Source organism: Danio rerio, chromosome 12 (genome assembly GCF_052040795.2).
Source record: "Danio rerio strain M-AB ecotype USA chromosome 12, GRCz13ab, whole genome shotgun sequence".
In the NCBI taxonomy this organism is placed as follows: domain Eukaryota; kingdom Metazoa; phylum Chordata; class Actinopteri; order Cypriniformes; family Danionidae; genus Danio; species Danio rerio.
In genome coordinates this window covers 39,287,243-39,305,000 of record NC_141032.1, presented here as the reverse complement: position 1 = coordinate 39,305,000, position 17,758 = coordinate 39,287,243, and the positions used below count along the sequence as shown (strand labels likewise).

Sequence of the window (17,758 nt, the reverse complement as noted above, 5' to 3'; positions counted from 1 at the left end):
GTTAAAATTGTTTGTCTCTCATATAAATATATCTATTAAAGGCTGAAAATATTAATTTACAAACTGTACTGTAAATAAATCATATAAACATTTGCATATAATAGTTAATAAAATTGCTGAAATGAATGTAAAAACAGAATTAATATATATTGACATACATTTACATGTAAATAAATACACTTAACGATGGGCTAAAGAACTTGGAGCATTTCTGCATGTGAAGATTCTGTGATGCTTATAAATGGGTAACATTCATTCATTCATTTTCTTATCGGCTTAGTCCCTTTATTAATCCGGGGTCGCCACAGCTGAATGAACTGCCAACTTATCCAGCACGTTTTTAAGCAGCGGATGCCCTTCCAGCTGCAAACCATCTCTGGGAAATCAGTGGGTAACATTACCAGTACATTAAAAAAGATATGTTCTATAAGTCAGGACAATGTGTTTTAAAGCTATTTTAACTTATTACTTATTAGGGGGGGGCAAAAATGTAAATTTTGTCATTATTTACTCATCTTCAACAAGATCCAAACCTGTTTGAGTTTCTTTTTTTCAGTTGAACAAAAATTAGGTCTTCAAGAATGTTGGAAACCAGTAGGGCAACACGGTGTCTCTGTGGTTAGCACTGTCACCTCACAGCCAGAAGGTCGCTGGTTCGAATCCAGGCTGGTCCAGTTGGCATTTCTGTGTGGAGTTTGCATGTTTTCCTCATGTTGGCGTGGGTTTTCTACGGGTGCTCTGGTTTCCCTCACAGCCCAAAGACAAGCGCAATAGGTGAATTGGATGAACTAAAATTGGTCAGTGTATGAGTGTGAATGCGAGAGTGTGTGGGTGTTTCCCAGTACTGGGTTGCAGCTTGAAGAGCATTCGCAGCATAAAACATTTGCAGGATAAGTTGGTGGTTCTCTATTTGTCTCTCATTGACTTCTCGATATATCGGATTGATATTTTTTCATAATATGTCAGTCAAGTTTCCAAAATTCTTCAAAATATTTTCTTTTTAAACATCACTAAAAGTTCTCAAATAATTATCTGAATAAAACATTATAGATAAATTGCTATATGCATTTTAAATGAAAAACAAAATGTTGAGCACAGTCTGAAAAGTGGCTAAAACCACTGGCTAGCACAATTGCAAAGTACATTCACTCATTTTTCTTCGGCTTAGTTTCTACTTCAGAGCTCTCCACTGCGAAATGAACCTCCAACTATTCCAGCATATGTTTTATGTAGCAGATGCCCTTCCAGCTACAACTCAGTACTGGGAAACACTCATCCACACTCAAACGCACTCAAGCATGCACGCACGCACGCACGCACACATGCACGCACGCACGCACGCACGCACACACACTACGGCCAATTTAGTTTATCCAATTCACCTATACAAGATTTCTTGTCGTAGGACTGTGTGGGAAACCAGAGCACTCGGAGGAAACCCACGCCAACAAAGGGAGAACATGCAAACTCCACACAGAAATGTGAAAAGAGACGCAGCTGGGGCTCGAACCAGTGACCTTCTTGCTGCAAGGTGACAGTGCTAATCACTGAGCCACCATGTACAAAAATACACATACTTTTTAAGTAAGTTTAGTTTGAAAAGTGGCTAAAACCACTGGCTAGCACAATTGCTAAGTACATATTAATTAAAAATGAATTTCATCTTTACCTGTTTTAGTTTATCCATGTTATATGCATGAAATGGGCACTGTCAAAGTCAAAATGTGGCATCTGAGAAACTCGAATGTCATGTTTTGGTCATGATTTTGGCTAAAGCTAAAGCTAACTCAGCCAAAGCTGAAAACAGCTTTTTCAGATATGAATTGCAATTGGCAATTTTGTGCTGCAACCCTACTCAAATCTAATAATTTGTCAAAAATCTTTAGGTTTAAAAAAAATAAGGCCACACGCGTAATTCACACACTATACAAGTACAAACCCTTGCATTTGACAACAACAGCTTTTGACAATGTAATACAGAATCACGCATCGTACCAGCTGTCAAAAGCTCTGAACTCATCTACCCACAATCCCACAGGTGCAGGTTTACCGTGGTGTGTCTGCCATCTAAAACTCTCCACCAAAGCCACAGCTGCGTCAACATGTCACAAGCAAGCAGGCTCCAGGTGTAGAGATCTTTCTGCTGCACAACTACAGATCGAGAGACGCTCAAACCAAGACTGTTTTACATTCAGCCCCCCTCATAATCACAGTTGTCATTATTTGCCTGAAATCATCTCACCTGCTGTGCCAAGTGCAAACTGTTGCCTGATTGGGGCCTAAGTCACGGTGTGCGAAGAACAATGTTATTCTTCCCGTTCCCAAGAGACCTCAATCAATCAGTCCACTTAAGTCCAAAATAACAGTCATCAAATTTGCGGAGCTTTACGTGCAAGATCCTGATGATGGAGTCTGCGAAAGACATCAAATCAAGAGTCAGATTAAGACAAGAAAATGCTGCTGCCAGAACGCAACTCACTTATGGAGTGTTTCAAGATGTATGGGGTTCCATTTGTGCCAAAATATACTTACTCTCATTGCCCGCATGTTTAGGAAAATCAGCATTGTTGACGTACATGTTGTCTGTTGATGTCGACTTAATCTGACGTCCTGTCGGTTTTTCTCTGTTTTGTACTGTCATATTCCATGGGGTATTCTGTCATCTGATCTGTAAGGATGACAGAATAAACTGCAGCATGGATAACAGCATAGACGACAGTAAGGATGACAGTATAAACGACAGCGTAGACGACAGTAAGGACGACCATAAGGGCGACAGCATACAACGGTAGAGATGACAGTACAGATGAATAGACAACAGATCACATGACAGAATAACCCATAGAATATGACAGTACAAAATAGAGAAAAACAGACGGGACAACAGATTAAGATGACATCAACAGACAACATGTACGCCAACAATGCTGAACATAACGGGCAATGAGAGTAGACGAAGACAAAAGTAAACCGAAAGCAGGCGTAGGGATTTGGCACAAATGGAACCCCATAAAGATGAAAGGATTGCACAAAGGTTTATTTTTTTACCAAAATTTTCCAAAGTAAATGGCATCATGTGTGATGTAGAGCAGAATCCTGTTAACCCTTCTATGTTCTACAGGCACATCTGACCAGAGAAGAGTTATTTTCAACTGCTAACAAACATTGTGCAGCACATTTTTAAAATCATGGGGACAGTCACTTTAGAAAGTAATGCATTACATTATTGAGTTACTCCCCAAAAAGTAATTAGCTGCGTTACTTGCCATTAGCTTGCATGGTTTGGGATCAGAAGAGCTACCTATCGATAAATTTGCTACTTAGTGTTTAAGCCCTCAATAGTGACTAATAAACCACACTGAACTGAGCTGAACTGAACTTAAACAATAAATACTGAACTACATTGTTTCCATTTACTAAGATTTTTTATGTGAAGCTGCTTTGACACTATCTACATTGTAAAAGCGCTATACAAATAAAGGTGAATTGAATTGAATTGAATACTTAGTTACTTTTTATGGTAAGCAATGCGTTACATTACTTTTGAGTTACTTTTGGTTAATTTTTTTTACTAGAATGAGGCTTGATCTCCTTCAGAACTTGCAGGACATTTTGATTCTTTTTCTTTTTCCTTTGTAATTGAAAATACACCATATAACCTTAATTTCCATTTAAAACAGCAAAAAACATATTAAAAATTATTCAATGTAGGATAATGTTACCCAGCAAACATTTTTTTTTGTTTTTGTTTTTTAAAAGATGTCTAATAGATGTCTACACATAGTCATCTTGGCTAAAACTAGGCTAAATTTGGGCTGTTATTGTAAACCTAATAGACCTCTAAGAATAGGCCAAAACTAGACTAGTCATCAAATAAACCGAAATGAATGACTGCACATATAAAGTCTATTTGATGACTAGTCTAGTTTTGTGCTATTCTTGGATGTCTATAAGATTTTCACTGACAACCAAAGTTTATCCTTGTTTTAGCCAAGCTGCTTACATTTAGATGTCTATTAGACGTCTATTGAACAAAAAATCGTTTGCTTATTAAAAAGTAAAATTACTGTTCATTCAGATGATCCTCTTTTCCTTTTCTTCCATGTGTTCAAAATAAAGTGAATATTTCTATCTGGGAAATGTAAGGCTGTGCCATCTTTATTTCTGTCTGTTCCTACATTCCCTCATTGTGTGTAGGATTCAACGTGACTATGATCATTTTAATTCAACAATGGATTTTTTAAAAGCTAATAAAAAAAAGTAACTAAATATTTTTAAAAAGTAACTCAAATATTATTACTTACTGTAATTTTTACTTTACTCGTTACTTAGAAAATTAACATTATTACATAACTCGCGTTACTTGTAATGTGTTACCCCCAACACTGGTGTGCATCACAAACATGACTCTAGACTGAACAGTTCAGCTCACCTGTAAAACTGACTCAGGCCAACACAACAGTTGTTTTTTGTTCGTTTTTTTATTTTATTTTATTTTATTTTTTTATTTTTGCTCAAAATAAGCTTTTTTCACCAAACCACTGACAGCAATTCTTATTCAGAAAACATACATTTCATTCTGAACACACTGATTTAAACAAAGCAATAACCAGGAGAATTACAGAAATAATACACATTTATAATTATTATATTAATAAAGAATGTGTGAAGATTTTTTTTATAAATGCTGTAATTTGTTGCAAATATTACATGTGAATATCAGTTTAAATTTTTCAAAACATTTCTTAAACTGCAAGTTAGAGAGGAAAGTCATACAACAACACAATTTCTGTCATGTATTGTTCCACTTCAAAATGTTGGGTACATTTAAAATGTAGAAATTTAGATTGCATTGTACTTCCATCAATTAGATACTCTTTGTTTTTCCTACAGTCAGTATCTTTATCACTATTTATAACTCTTCTTTTCCTATTGAATTACAGCATTTGCTATTATCCACATTTCCTAACAAAATAAGTTCTAAACTATCCCTTTTTTTTTACAAAAAAATAAAATAAAATAAAATAAATGAAGTAGGCTTTCAGCTGAAATTCCCATCAGTTTGTAAAGATTGTCGTTTTGCAAAAAAATGAATGAAATTTGCAATTAGTCTGTTTTGAAAATATTGTTAAGAGGGTGGAAGTGAGTTTGTTAGCATTGGAAAAAAAGTGCTGAAAATGTAGAAACTGTAGCTACTTGTAGAGAATGTTTATTGCATGCATTTTGTGTGAAAGCAACAAAAATGATTAACAGGTTGCTCCTCATAGACACCTGTTTGGCTTATTAGGGAGGCAGTTTTGAACTTGTCACTTCAGTATTGAACCTGAAACTGTAAAAATAACTGCTCTATTGGAATAGTATGACATTTGGTGAATGTTGTGGTTCTTGTGAACACACGCAAAATAGATGTTAAAAAATAAAATAATATTGGACATGATTGTGAAATGGACAAAGGCACAATTTAGAGAATGTTTCTATCATTCTAAAAATCTAATTTATCACCTCAAAATGAAAAACAAGTAGACAGTAGTGCAATTATGTGTGCATCTGTATCACTTTTTTAAAACATGTGATACACATAAAAATTCAGTCAATATGCAAAAATAGAAAAAAAAAAGCAGTGAAAGGTTGAAACTCTTAAACATCAAGTGTGTAAAACACACACACATGCACAAACTTTATATAATAAGGAAAATTAAAAAATTGTGTAAATTCGAATAAGGTAAATATCAGTGCCATACTATATATCATACAAATATCAGGTAAATATCAACATACTAATCGCTACCAGTCACGTCACCTACTGTAAACTCCCAAGAAACGGACCTGATTTAATATATATAGCCAAGACTCAAAGCAGTTTGTTGGCATTGTGAGTTGGACCGAAGAGCTGCCTTTCCTCATTACTCCATCTGTAAGGCTTCTAATGACATGAAAAAGAGCCAGTGTTTAAAAAAAAGCGCTCCGAGGTTTCATTCATTGGGGTCTAAAGACAAACACTCAGGCCAAAATGACTGCATTGGCCTAATTTCTCTCAAATAGAGGCGAATTGACTTTGTCGCACTGTCTACATGAGGCGATCCTCACATTCATCACGAGCTGCATATTGCCAGATGCCTATTCATAATGAGTGTTTGTGCATTTGACAAGAGAAAGATGAATGGCCACATCACAAAAATAAGCACATTTCAGTTGAATGTGTCTGTCTTACTGTATAAAAGACTGACTTCAAGCTATTTAAATTCCACCCTCTGTTTCTGTTTTATAAACTGAGCAATTAAGGCAATGCCAGGAAGAAATTGTCATTTCAAAAGCTTTAATGCACGTCATGCCTCTTCTTAAAAAAAACGAGGCTCTTTTATACGAAAGAAAAGAAAGAAAAGATCATGCAGACAGTTGGTGCGCGAGGTGTCAGAGAGTTATTGATATGCCATTAGAGGAAATTTCTGACTAATAGCTGCGAGCCTGCATTGACCTGTTGTCGCGCTAATGAAAAATGACAATCGCCTGTAACGCCTTTGATTTATTACAGCAGGCAATTACTGTCCTGGCGACGGACATGGTGTAAAAAACAAGTGGCACACAGAGAGATAGTTTAATCTACCAGCGGATGAATCAAGAGCAATATGGTCATCAGTATTACTGTTGGCTGAATTTCAGTTTCTGGCCAGAATATCATTTGATTCTGAGAGCAAAAGTTTGATCAAATATTGTTTTACTGATCTACAGTGGGGCAGCATGGTGGCGCAGTGGGTACACTCTAAAAAACGCTGGGTTGGTTTTTTAACCCAAATGCTGGGTTGAGACTGCTGGGTAACAAAATTGGGTTGATTCAACCCAATTTGGGTTGAAAATCGATCCTTATCTATAACCCAGCAGTGCTGGGTTGGGAACGCGGACGTGAAAGAGAGCACGCACGTCACGTCAACATGCAGGGACATCAACGTGAGAAACCGCCATTTTCTTTGCGCTGTCTTTGAGGGGAAGCGAGTGAAATTCTGTGTGAGACGTAAGTTATTTAGTGTGTATTTAACAATTTTCATAAGAAATAACACACTTAGTTTACTTAGTATAATATACACGCGCTTTTTTTTCTGTTTCTCCGCCTGATGGCCGACTTGTTGCTCCGCCTCACGCTGACCTGTGCTCGCCTTATGGCTGAACTGTTGCTCCGAGTCCGCCTGACGAGCCACCTGTTTCTCCGGATCTGTTTCTCCGCCTAACGGCGACGTGTTTCTCCGGACCTGTTTCTCCGGACCTGTTTCTCCGCCTAACGGCGACCTGTTTCTCCGGACCTGTTTCTCCGCCTAACGCCCGAGCTGTTGCTCCGCCTAACTCCTGACCTGTGCTCGCCTCACGCCCGACCTGTTGCTCCACCTCACGCCCAGCCTGTTGATCGGTGGACGGGTAAGCGCGCATGGCATCGGAAGGAGCTCGAAAAGTATAAGGTAACTAATGAAACTAACGTGAAGCATGTTTGATGACCACTTTATAAACACAACACCTTGGATAATTTAGGAGCTTTTTATTGTAATAAAATACCTTTTGAATGACACAGATTTTTATGTTGGCTAGGTGATGACAGTAAGTAACGTTACTGTGATTTGTGATCTTTCTGGGGTGTTAACTGTAAAGCAGTAAGTAGTATTTTTACTCTTGTATTTCTTAAGTTTGTTCATGGATTTTTGTGACAATACTTTGATGCATAAGTGTTGAATTCAGCTTCTAACAATGTTTTTTTTTTGTACATTTTGTTTAGCTGTACATCTGTACATTGAATAGCAAATGTTATTAATTTACTATGAGCATTTTACATTCTAGACGTGATTTGAGCTATCTTTAATTAATCCTGTATGTAAGGGTCGTTTCATGCTAACGGAAATGTCTGAGCTAAGACTAATTCCAACCTAATCATCTTCGACTGCAAAAAGAAAAAGTTTGACCACCGTTTTATGTGACACCCTGGATAATTATTATCATTTAGGAGTATTTTTGTGATATAGTGACTTTTGGCTAACATGATCTTTTTTTACTTAATTTTGCTTAAACGCTTTTATCTGTTATTCTTTTTCAGATGGATAATTGCGTGAAAATCAAACTAAAAGAATGCAATCTTGAGGAGTTAATCCCCACATTTGAAGGTATGTAATAATATTTTACTTGGTTCATTGTAATCATTAGGGCTGCCCTTGTCTAAACATTTGTCTGGTTGACTTGTGATGTTCATTTGAAGCATTAGTTGAATAATTACAGATTTATTAATAAACCATTTATTCATTAATTCATTTTCTTTTTGACTCAGTCCCTTTATTAATCTGGGGTCGCCACAGCGGAATGAACCGCCAACTTATCCAGCATATTTTTTACACAGCGGATTCATGCAGCATACATTGACTTTGCCAGTGTGGACTTTTTTTCTGCAACCAGTGGGTAGCACATTCGCCTCATAGCAACAAGGTCACTTGATCGATCCTTGGCTGGGTCAATAGGCCTTTCTGTGTGGAGTTTGCATGTTCTCCCCGTGTTCGCGTGGGTTTCCTCCAGGTGCCCCGGTTTCCAAAGACGTGGTAAAGGTGAATTAAGTAGACTAAATTGTCAATGGTGTATGTGTGTGAATGAGTATTTGTTTCCCAGTGATGGGTTGCAGCTGAAAGGGCATTCGCTGCATAAAACTTATGCTGGATATGTTGGTGGTTCATTCCATTGTGGTTACCCCAGATTAATAAAGCGACAAAGCTAAAAAGAAAATGAATGAATGAATAATAAATTTTTAGTTGACTAATGGTTATTCAATTATTAGGGGGCAGCCCTAGTAATCATTAGCCACTTCAACACTTTAAACTGAGAGATTGAACTCTAATGCCAATTTGTTTTTGTCTGGTTATTTTTTAAAATCTGCTGTTCATGCAACCAGTGACATTCTCTTGTTTTATTTTTAGCACAGGAACGAACCTTTCCTCGTTTTTAGGTCAATTTGAATACAATTCAGAGGGTAAGGATTCAATTAAAGGTTTCTCGATGCATAATGATGCATTTAATGCATAATGATTGTCTTAGTTATTTTATTAACAATGAAAATGTTATTTTTATGTTTGTTATTAGGGTGGCATGGGGGCGCAGTGGGTAGTGCTGTCGCATCACAGCAAGATGGTCGCTGGTTTGAGCCTTGGATGGGTTTCCCCTCCACAGTCCAATGACATGCGGTGTAGCTGAATTGGGTAAGCTGAATTGTCCATAGTGTGTGTGTAAATGAGAGTGTGATGGGTTGCAGTTGAAAGGGCATCTGCTGCGTAAAACATAAAAAGATGTCACCCAAGATGTTCATGTCATTCTTTCTTCAGTCAGAAAGATTTTTTTTTTAGGAAAATATTTCAGCAATTTTATCCATCTTGAACTGAGATTGTGCCTCATTTTTGAAGTTTTTAAAGAAAATTTAAATGCGGCTTCAAATTATACAAATACGGTTGCAAACAGTCCCAGCTCAGGAAGAAGGGTCTTATCTATTCTCATTAAGAAAACACAATTAAATACTTAATAATTTCAAATGCTCATCTTGCCTTACTATTACTTATTAAAAAAAGTTCCTTAGGCAAACCTGTTGTTGCATTGTCATCTTCACTCGGGCCAAAAAATTGCAGCATGGTGCCATGGTCAGTGGTTAACTAATGCCAACACTGGCTGATAGCTTGGTGTGTTATGGCCTTAATTGCTTCTAAAGGTATTTTAGGTGTTCTAAAGTTAACTCTAAAGATATTTAACTTTTACACTTTTGAGTTTTTAATAAATCTTACTTCTATTTATTTTTTCAGATTGGGACCAATATTGCTGAGTATCTTCATCCATTGAATTCAAGAATCTATTGAGTTTCCTCATGTTCTCATCCTTGGAGACCACCACTTCTTTCAAGCCTTTGCTCACGTGCTGTGCTATTTATTATTGCAAAGTACATTACTTGCCAAAGTGGACGTTTGCTATAAAGCATTCTACATCTTTGGTGTGAACTACCCCAAGCAGTGTTCCCTGGTGTGGCAGACTGTGGTTTATGGACATCCTGGGGAGGAGACACTAGCAGTAAGGGTTCTGCTAGCATTAATTTTTGCTGACAAACAGTAATAATTAATACTGTGACCTCACTGCTTCCTTGGATTCTGTGTTCTTTAACTTGTACTTTGGATTGTGGGGGAAAAGGAGCACCCAGAGAAAACCCACACGAACACGGGGAAAACATGCAAACTCCACACAGAAACACCAACTGACCCAGCTGAGGCTTAAACCACCGACCTTGTTGCTGTGAGGCAATCGTACTACCCACTGTGCCACCATGACACCCATTTCTAAAGAATAGTTTTAATAACTCATTTCTAATAACTGATTTCTTTTCTCTTTGCTATGATGACGGCACATAATAATGGACTCGATATTTTTTAAGACACTCTACACTGCAGTTACATTGCAACTAATGTTTCTTACAGACTCTTTTATATCTCAGGATTGATGTTTGCACATGATTGTTCGAGTAAAAGTTAAAAAAAGTTTTCCTATTTCAAATTTGTTTTAAAATGCTTCCATCCTCAGGTTTCATTTTAACTTTTATATCTGTTTTTTCTTCAAAACTGCATTTACATTGAACTTGATCATCCTTACTGATGATTGCTTTATAGCTCATATATTGATGTTTGCACATAATTGTTAAAGGGAAAGTTATAAAATGTTTTCTTATTTTTTCTTAATATAAAATTTGTATTTTCTTAGTTTTTATTGTTTGTTTTGTTTTTTCAAGCTGTTTGATGCCTTTTCATTATTACTTTCACATATTTTTTTCTGCATTGCAGTTGATGATTTATATGAGAATATGTTGATGTTTGTGCTCAAATTACTTTCTGACTTCAGTCATTTAGATGCATTTTCATTATTACTTCCTTATACTATTGTTTTTCTCTACTCTGCAATAACATTGCAATTGCCTTACTGATGATTCCTGATTTATAAATGATGCAAATGTTTTTGAATGTATTTCAAATATGCATTTTCTTAAGGTAATTTGTCTGATTTCAGTCTGATGCATTGTTACTGAACTTTAGTCAGTGTTTCTGTGATACAGTTTGATAAATTTTCACAGAAATCGTCTTAACCCTTTAACAACCCTTTCAAGAAAAAAAATTGGATTGCATTTCTCAACTGCTAATGTCGCTATTGAACACAATCAGTACATTTTAACACATGTTATAATTTCTAAAATATCAACCTCTACCAAATGATTGATATGTATGTTTATGGTAAAAGTACCAGAATTATGAAAAATCTGAAAAATTATGTGTAAGACCAATTAAAAAAAAAAAAAAAAAAAAAAAAAATATATATATATATATATATATATATATATATATATATATATATATATATATATATATATTTAAAAGAAATATTTTGAACACTAAATCATCTTTTTTCTTGTGACTTTAACAGTCATTATTTAAAACAGTAAAAACGAGGTCAACCATTTGGTAGAGCAGGCAGTCAAAGGGTTAATGCTGAGGTGCAGATGGAAAAAATCTCAAATTCATTTGGACACATTTTATCTTTTGTCATAAATAAAATTCCATTACTGAACAACTATGTATTGCTGTAGAATTGTTTTTATTTTAGTGATTTTAATCATCAGTTTCTAGATTAAATTTCTGACCCATTTTGGATTACATTCAACCCAGCAGTGTAGTAATTTTTAACTAATAGTTGGGTTAAAATCACAACCCAGCATGCTGGGTTAAACTTGTAACCCAACTTGCTGGGTTAAAGTAACCCAGCGTTGGGTTTGTCCCTTTTTTACCCAGCGCTGGGTTACCAAAACAACCCAAATTGGGTTGTTTTCAACCCAGCAGTTTTTAGAGTGTAGCAAAACGGCCAGACAGCAAGAAGGTTGCTGAAAAAAAAAAAAAAAAAACACTATTAATGCTGATGCTGAATCACAGACAGAAGTTAACCCATAAGTCAAAAGAATATATCAAGGTTATTACAGCTTTTGCTACTTGAAATTATAAGGGGAAAAAACAAATTACAATCCAACTATTTATAAACACCACAATTTACTAAGTGATACTAAAACAATACTGGATTATATAACAATGAGTAGTTAAACAAATTAAATTGAATAATTAGTAAATAAATGAACAAATGAATAAACAAATGAACGAACAAATGAACAAACGAAGAACAGGCAAAGGAATGAGTGAATGCAAGAACAAACGAACGAACAGATGAAGGAACGAGTGAATACATGACTGAACGAACGAACGAAAGGATGAGCGAGCAAGCGAATGAACGAACAAGCGAAAGGATGAGTGAATGAACAAGCGAACGAACGAAAGGATGAACAAACGAATAAATGAGCGAACAAACGAATGAAAGGATGAGTGGACAAGGGAATAAAAGGATGAGCAAACGAATCAAAGGATGAGCGAATGAACGAACAAAAGGACGAGCGAACAAACGAATGAAAGGACAAGTGAATGAACAAACTAAAGAATGAACAAAAGGATTGACAGATGGACGAACAGACAAACGAATGAACAAACAAACGAATGAAAGAACGAATGAATTAACCAACAAAAGGATGAGCCAACGAATGGATAATCGAGCAAGCGAATGAATAAACGAACAAAAAGATGAGTGAACGAGCAAACAAAATGACTAGCAAATGAAGAAACAAAAGGACGAGCGAAAAACTGAACAAAAGGACAAGTGGACAAGGAAATGAAAGGATGAGTGAATGAACGAACGAAATGACTAGTGAACAAACAAATAAAAAGACGAGTGAATGAACAAACGAAAAGACGAGTGAACAAACGAAAGAAAGGACAAGTGGACGAGCGAACGAAAGGATGAGCAAACAAATGAAAGGATAAGCGAATAAACAAACAAAAGGACAAGCGAACAAACAAATGAAAGAACGAGTTAATAAACAAAAAAAAAGAATGAGCAAACAAATGAAAGGATGAGCGAATGAACGATTGAAAGGACAAGCAAACAAACAAATTACAGGACGAGCGTATGACGAACGAAACAATGAGCAAACGACCAAAAGGACGAGGAAGCGAGTGGAAAAATGAACGAAAGGACGAGCGAACAAACAAATGAAAGAACGACTGAATAAACGAAAAAAAGAACATGCAAACGAAGGAAAGGATGAGCAAACGAAAAGATGAGCAAACAAATGAAAGGATGAGCGAATGAACGATTCAAAAGACAAGCAAACAAACAAATTAAAGGACGAGCGTATGACGAACGAAACAATGAGCAAACGACCAAAAGGACGAGGAAGCGAGTGGAAAAATGAACGAAAGGACGAGCGAGCAAACTAAAGACAAGCAAGGAAATGAAAAAAATGAGCGAACAAATGAGCGAGTCAACAAACAAACTTATGAAAAATTAAATAAGCCAATAAATAAGTTAATAAATAAATTGCTCTTAAATATAAATATATATATATATATATATATATATATATATATATATATATATATATATATATATATATATACAGTTGAAGTCAGAATTATTAGCCCCCCTGAATTATTAGCGCCCCTGTTTATTTTTTTCCCCAATTTCTGTTCTGTTCTGGGAGGGTTGTTTCAGCACATTTCTAAGCATAATAGTTTTAAAAACTTATTTCTAATAACGGATTTATTTTATCTTTGTCATGATGACAATAAATGATATTTTGGTAGATATTTTTCAAGACACTTCTATACAGCTTAAAGTGACATTTAAAGGCTTCACTAGGTTAATAAGGGTAACTAGGCAGGTTCGGGTAATTAGTCAAGTTAATTTATAGCGATGGTGTGTTCTGTATATTATCGAAAAAAAAATTAGGTTAAAGGGGCTAATAATTTTGTCCCAAAATTGTTTTTTTAAAAATTAATAACTGCTTTTATTCTAGCCGAAATAAAACACATAAGACTTTCTCCAGAAGAAAAAATATTATCAGACATACTGTGAACATTTCATTGCTCTGTTAAACATCATTTGGGAAATATTTAAAAAAGAAAATAAAAATCAAAAGGGGGCGAATAATTCTGACTTCAACTGTATGTATATATATATATATATATATAGATAGATAGATAGATAGATAGATAGATAGATAGATAGATAGATAGATAGATAGATAGATAGATAGATAGATAGATAGATAGATAGATAGATAGATAGATAGAACTTTTTTTTTGAAAAGCAACGAAGAATTATTTCAGAATAATACATTTTAAAATAGAATACAAATAAATGCAATTTGCAGAAAAAAGTGCAATATCTCCATTTTACCCCACATACTCCATGCATTTTAACCCCATAATGTTTTAACAGTATTCATCCAGAAAAGAATTATCACAAACTAATATTTAAAATGACCTCTACTGCTACAGATGCTGCTCATAAAGTCTGTAGATTGAGCGGACAGCACCCAGACTCATCCAGGATTTAGTGCTGAAGAGTTCTGGTCTCCATGGACCGAAGCCACAGAGCCACTCGCTCGCCATCACAGCTCCGTGATTTAGGAAGCTCAAGGGTGGCATCCTTGGCTGCCCTGTAAACGCCCTCATCAGTCCTGCCTCTATTCTCTGCCCTGTTGCTTTTATAAGCTGTCCTGATATTGGTTCACAGCCTTCTGGGATACTAAATTCCGCTGAAGGTGCTAAGCGAAAGGAGAGAGAGAAGGAGAGAGAGAGAGAGAGAGAGAGAAGAAAAGAGAATGAAGGGGAAAAGGCTCCACTGGCCCACTGATTTACAGCTCGACTTTAATTGGGTTGTAAAATCAAATCCAGTGTTGTTTCAGGAATGCCAAGATGTGATTCCTGCGCTGTTTACAGGAGGAGCCAGACAGCCAAGGACATTGGGGAGCCAAGATGAGAGGTAAAATAAAAAAAAGAAAGAAAATTAATTAAAATGGAAACAGAGTTTGCTGGGATTAAAGCGATATGGAGAACCAAAACTAAAATAAAAAATAATAAATAATATAATTAGTTAATATTACAAACATTTAAACTATATAGCATGTTGAAAGAAGATTACCTAAGAGGAGAAAAGTTAAAAATAAAAATGTACATAAAAATACTGAAACTAATCACTTTAAAATGAAAATGAATATACATACAGTTGAAGTCAGAATTATTAGCCCCCCTTTGAATTATTATTTTTTTTCTTTTTTAAATATTTCCCAAATGATGTTTAACAGAGCAAGGAAATTTTAATAGTATGTCTGATAATATTTTTTCTTCTGGAAAAAGTTTTTTTTTTTTTTTTTTTTTTTAAAGCAGTTTTAAATATTTTAAAATCCATTTTAAGTTTAAAATTATTAGCCCCTTTAAGCATTTTCTTTTTGATAGTCTACAAAACAAACCATCATTAACTTGTCTAATTACCCTAACCTGCCTATAGTTAACCTAATTAAGCCTTTAAATGTCGCTTTAAGCTGTATAGAAGTGTCTTGAAAACATCTAGTCAAATATTATTTGCTGTCATCATGTCACAGATAAAAGAAATCAGTTATTAGAGATGAGCTCTTAAAACTATTATGTGTAAATCTTCTCTCCGTTAAACTGAAATTGGTGAAAAAAAATAAACAGGGGGGCTAATAATTCTGACTAATTCTGACTGTATATAAACTATAAAAATAAAAATAATTTCAAAGAATTTCAAACCATCAATAAAGAGTGCAATCCTTGTGGACAGATCAAATTACTCGATGATAAAAATATTTGGTCCATATTTTAGAGTAGTAAGAGCCCAAAAAACAGTTTAATCGACCAGATTCATCTGAGCATTATTGCAACAGACCAGTTAAAAAAAATTTTTTTAGTTTAAATATTAGTTTAAAAAACAAAAAACAAACACAAACTTCTATAAAATGCTTATATAAAAGCAAATTTAAACAAAACAAACAGTTCTTTAAAATTAAAAAAATAAAACAAAAAATAATAAATAAATATTTAATAAAATAATAAATATATAGAGGATATTTCAAACTATCAGCTTGTTATAAACCTGCCTTAAAAACAAAACACAAACTTACATAAAAGCAAACCTAAACAAAACAAACAGCACTTTAAAATGAAAAATAAATCAAAAATAAATTAATAAATAAATATATAAATAAATAAATATATATATAAATAAATAACATATTTCAAGCCATCAATAAAGCTATCTAGTAAAATAACATTAGTTTACATAACAATGTGCAGTTTTTAAAAAATCTATTATTTGTTATAAAAAATGCAGTTTTAATAAAACATCCTACAAAAAAAAGACTATTACATGTAGTAAGCAAAGTATAGAAAATAATAATAAAAAAAGCATAATTATGATGGAAAACATTTCTTTAAAATAAAAAATAAAATGAATATAATGAAAAATAAAATATATAAATAACAAATACAAATTAATAAATAAATAAATTAAAATATAAATAAAAATACAAATAAACAATTAAATAAATGTAAATAAATATATACAAAAAAATTTAATTAATTAAATAAATACAAAACAATTACAAATAAATAAATAAATAAATAAATAAAAAAACACAAAAACAAACAAACAAACAAATATTCAAACCAGTAACAAAAACTACCACTGATTAATAGATCAACTTTTTTCTTTGGTTCTTTCAGGAATGCCAAGTTGTGATATAACAGTGTGAGTGAGATGAAATAAAGCAAAGAAAATATAATGAAAAGCGAGTTTTGCTAATATTAAAGTCATCCAGAGAACCACAAAATGCTCCCTTCACTCCTGTATCACTACTAAACTAACCATTATAGTTTTCTGTCTCAAGCCAAAATATTTGACTTTGTTAGCAAATGCCTTTATTAGCACTCGCCATCATAAAAGTGCAGTCCAACAGAGTAATAACATCATGCAAAAAAGTTTTATCAGCCAGATTCATCTGAGCAATTACCTTATTGCAATAAACCAATTTTAAAAGAAATCTAATCTAAATGCACTTACGAAGCTCACGGCAACATTTTTTTTTTTTTTTTGCACATTCAAAGGAATGGAGTCCACAACATTTGCGGTGAACTCCCGAACCCTCATTATGCTTGCAGAAAATCACATTCTCCATAAATGCTGCTCTCTCAGCGATAAATTACATCTGTGTCTGAGATACTGCAGCATTATCTCACTCATTATTCTGGAACGGTGGCTTACGTTGAATTATTAAAGGCAGTTTATCTAATTGGATGCAGGGCTATGAGGGTAATCCCATCTACAGAGTAATATACATATACTGTAAATGCATGCTGCACTCAAATGAACCTCACTTGTAATTATGGGTACACTCTCCATCTCGTTCCGGCTTTCTCTCTCGTTCATGTTCACTCGTTTCTCCGTATTTGAAAAAAAAAGAGAAGGGAAAGTGGAGAAGATCACCAAGAGATTGTAAGTGGAGTAGATTTTAGGCCTGCGCTGCTACAAATAAAGCTTCTTTAACGGCTCTTAGAAATGCCTTCAGGTTCAGCTAAAGATCCTCTTGTTCTTCAGAGTTGGTTTTATGGTTCTTGGAGGAGTCAAAAAGTTGGCTATTATTTGTTAGAATATATTATGTGGTGGTTTGGATGAGATTACTGGTTTCCTGAGTTTTTAATGTATCGGGGTGAATGTTTTCATTTAGATGCTCACCCAATCAGTAAGTCAATAAATGAATCAATGAATCATTTAATTTGTATCTAAAGTGCAGGGAGCAAACGCATTAAGGCCGTGT

General features: G+C 34.4%; 1 protein-coding gene and 1 long non-coding RNA gene across 3 annotated transcripts in view; both read right to left on the bottom strand.

Moving 5' to 3' along the window:
- unk (unk zinc finger) overlaps window positions 1-17,758 on the bottom strand; it is a 449,165-nt gene that overhangs the window by 54,370 nt on the left and 377,037 nt on the right. The window lies entirely within an intron of this gene.
- The window catches only part of LOC147834534 (uncharacterized), a 128,030-nt gene that overhangs the window by 2,391 nt on the left and 107,881 nt on the right, over window positions 1-17,758 (bottom strand). Inside the window, exons 12-13 of one of the 2 annotated variants that reach the window (XR_015504389.1) lie at window positions 2,243-2,412; window positions 1-2,151 (exon numbers count right to left, since the gene is read on the bottom strand). The exon at window positions 1-2,151 is cut by the window's left edge and continues 56 nt beyond it. This is a non-coding gene — a long non-coding RNA (uncharacterized LOC147834534). The remainder of the gene's footprint in view (window positions 2,152-2,242; window positions 2,413-17,758) is intronic. The other variant, XR_015504390.1, reaches the window with a different exon arrangement.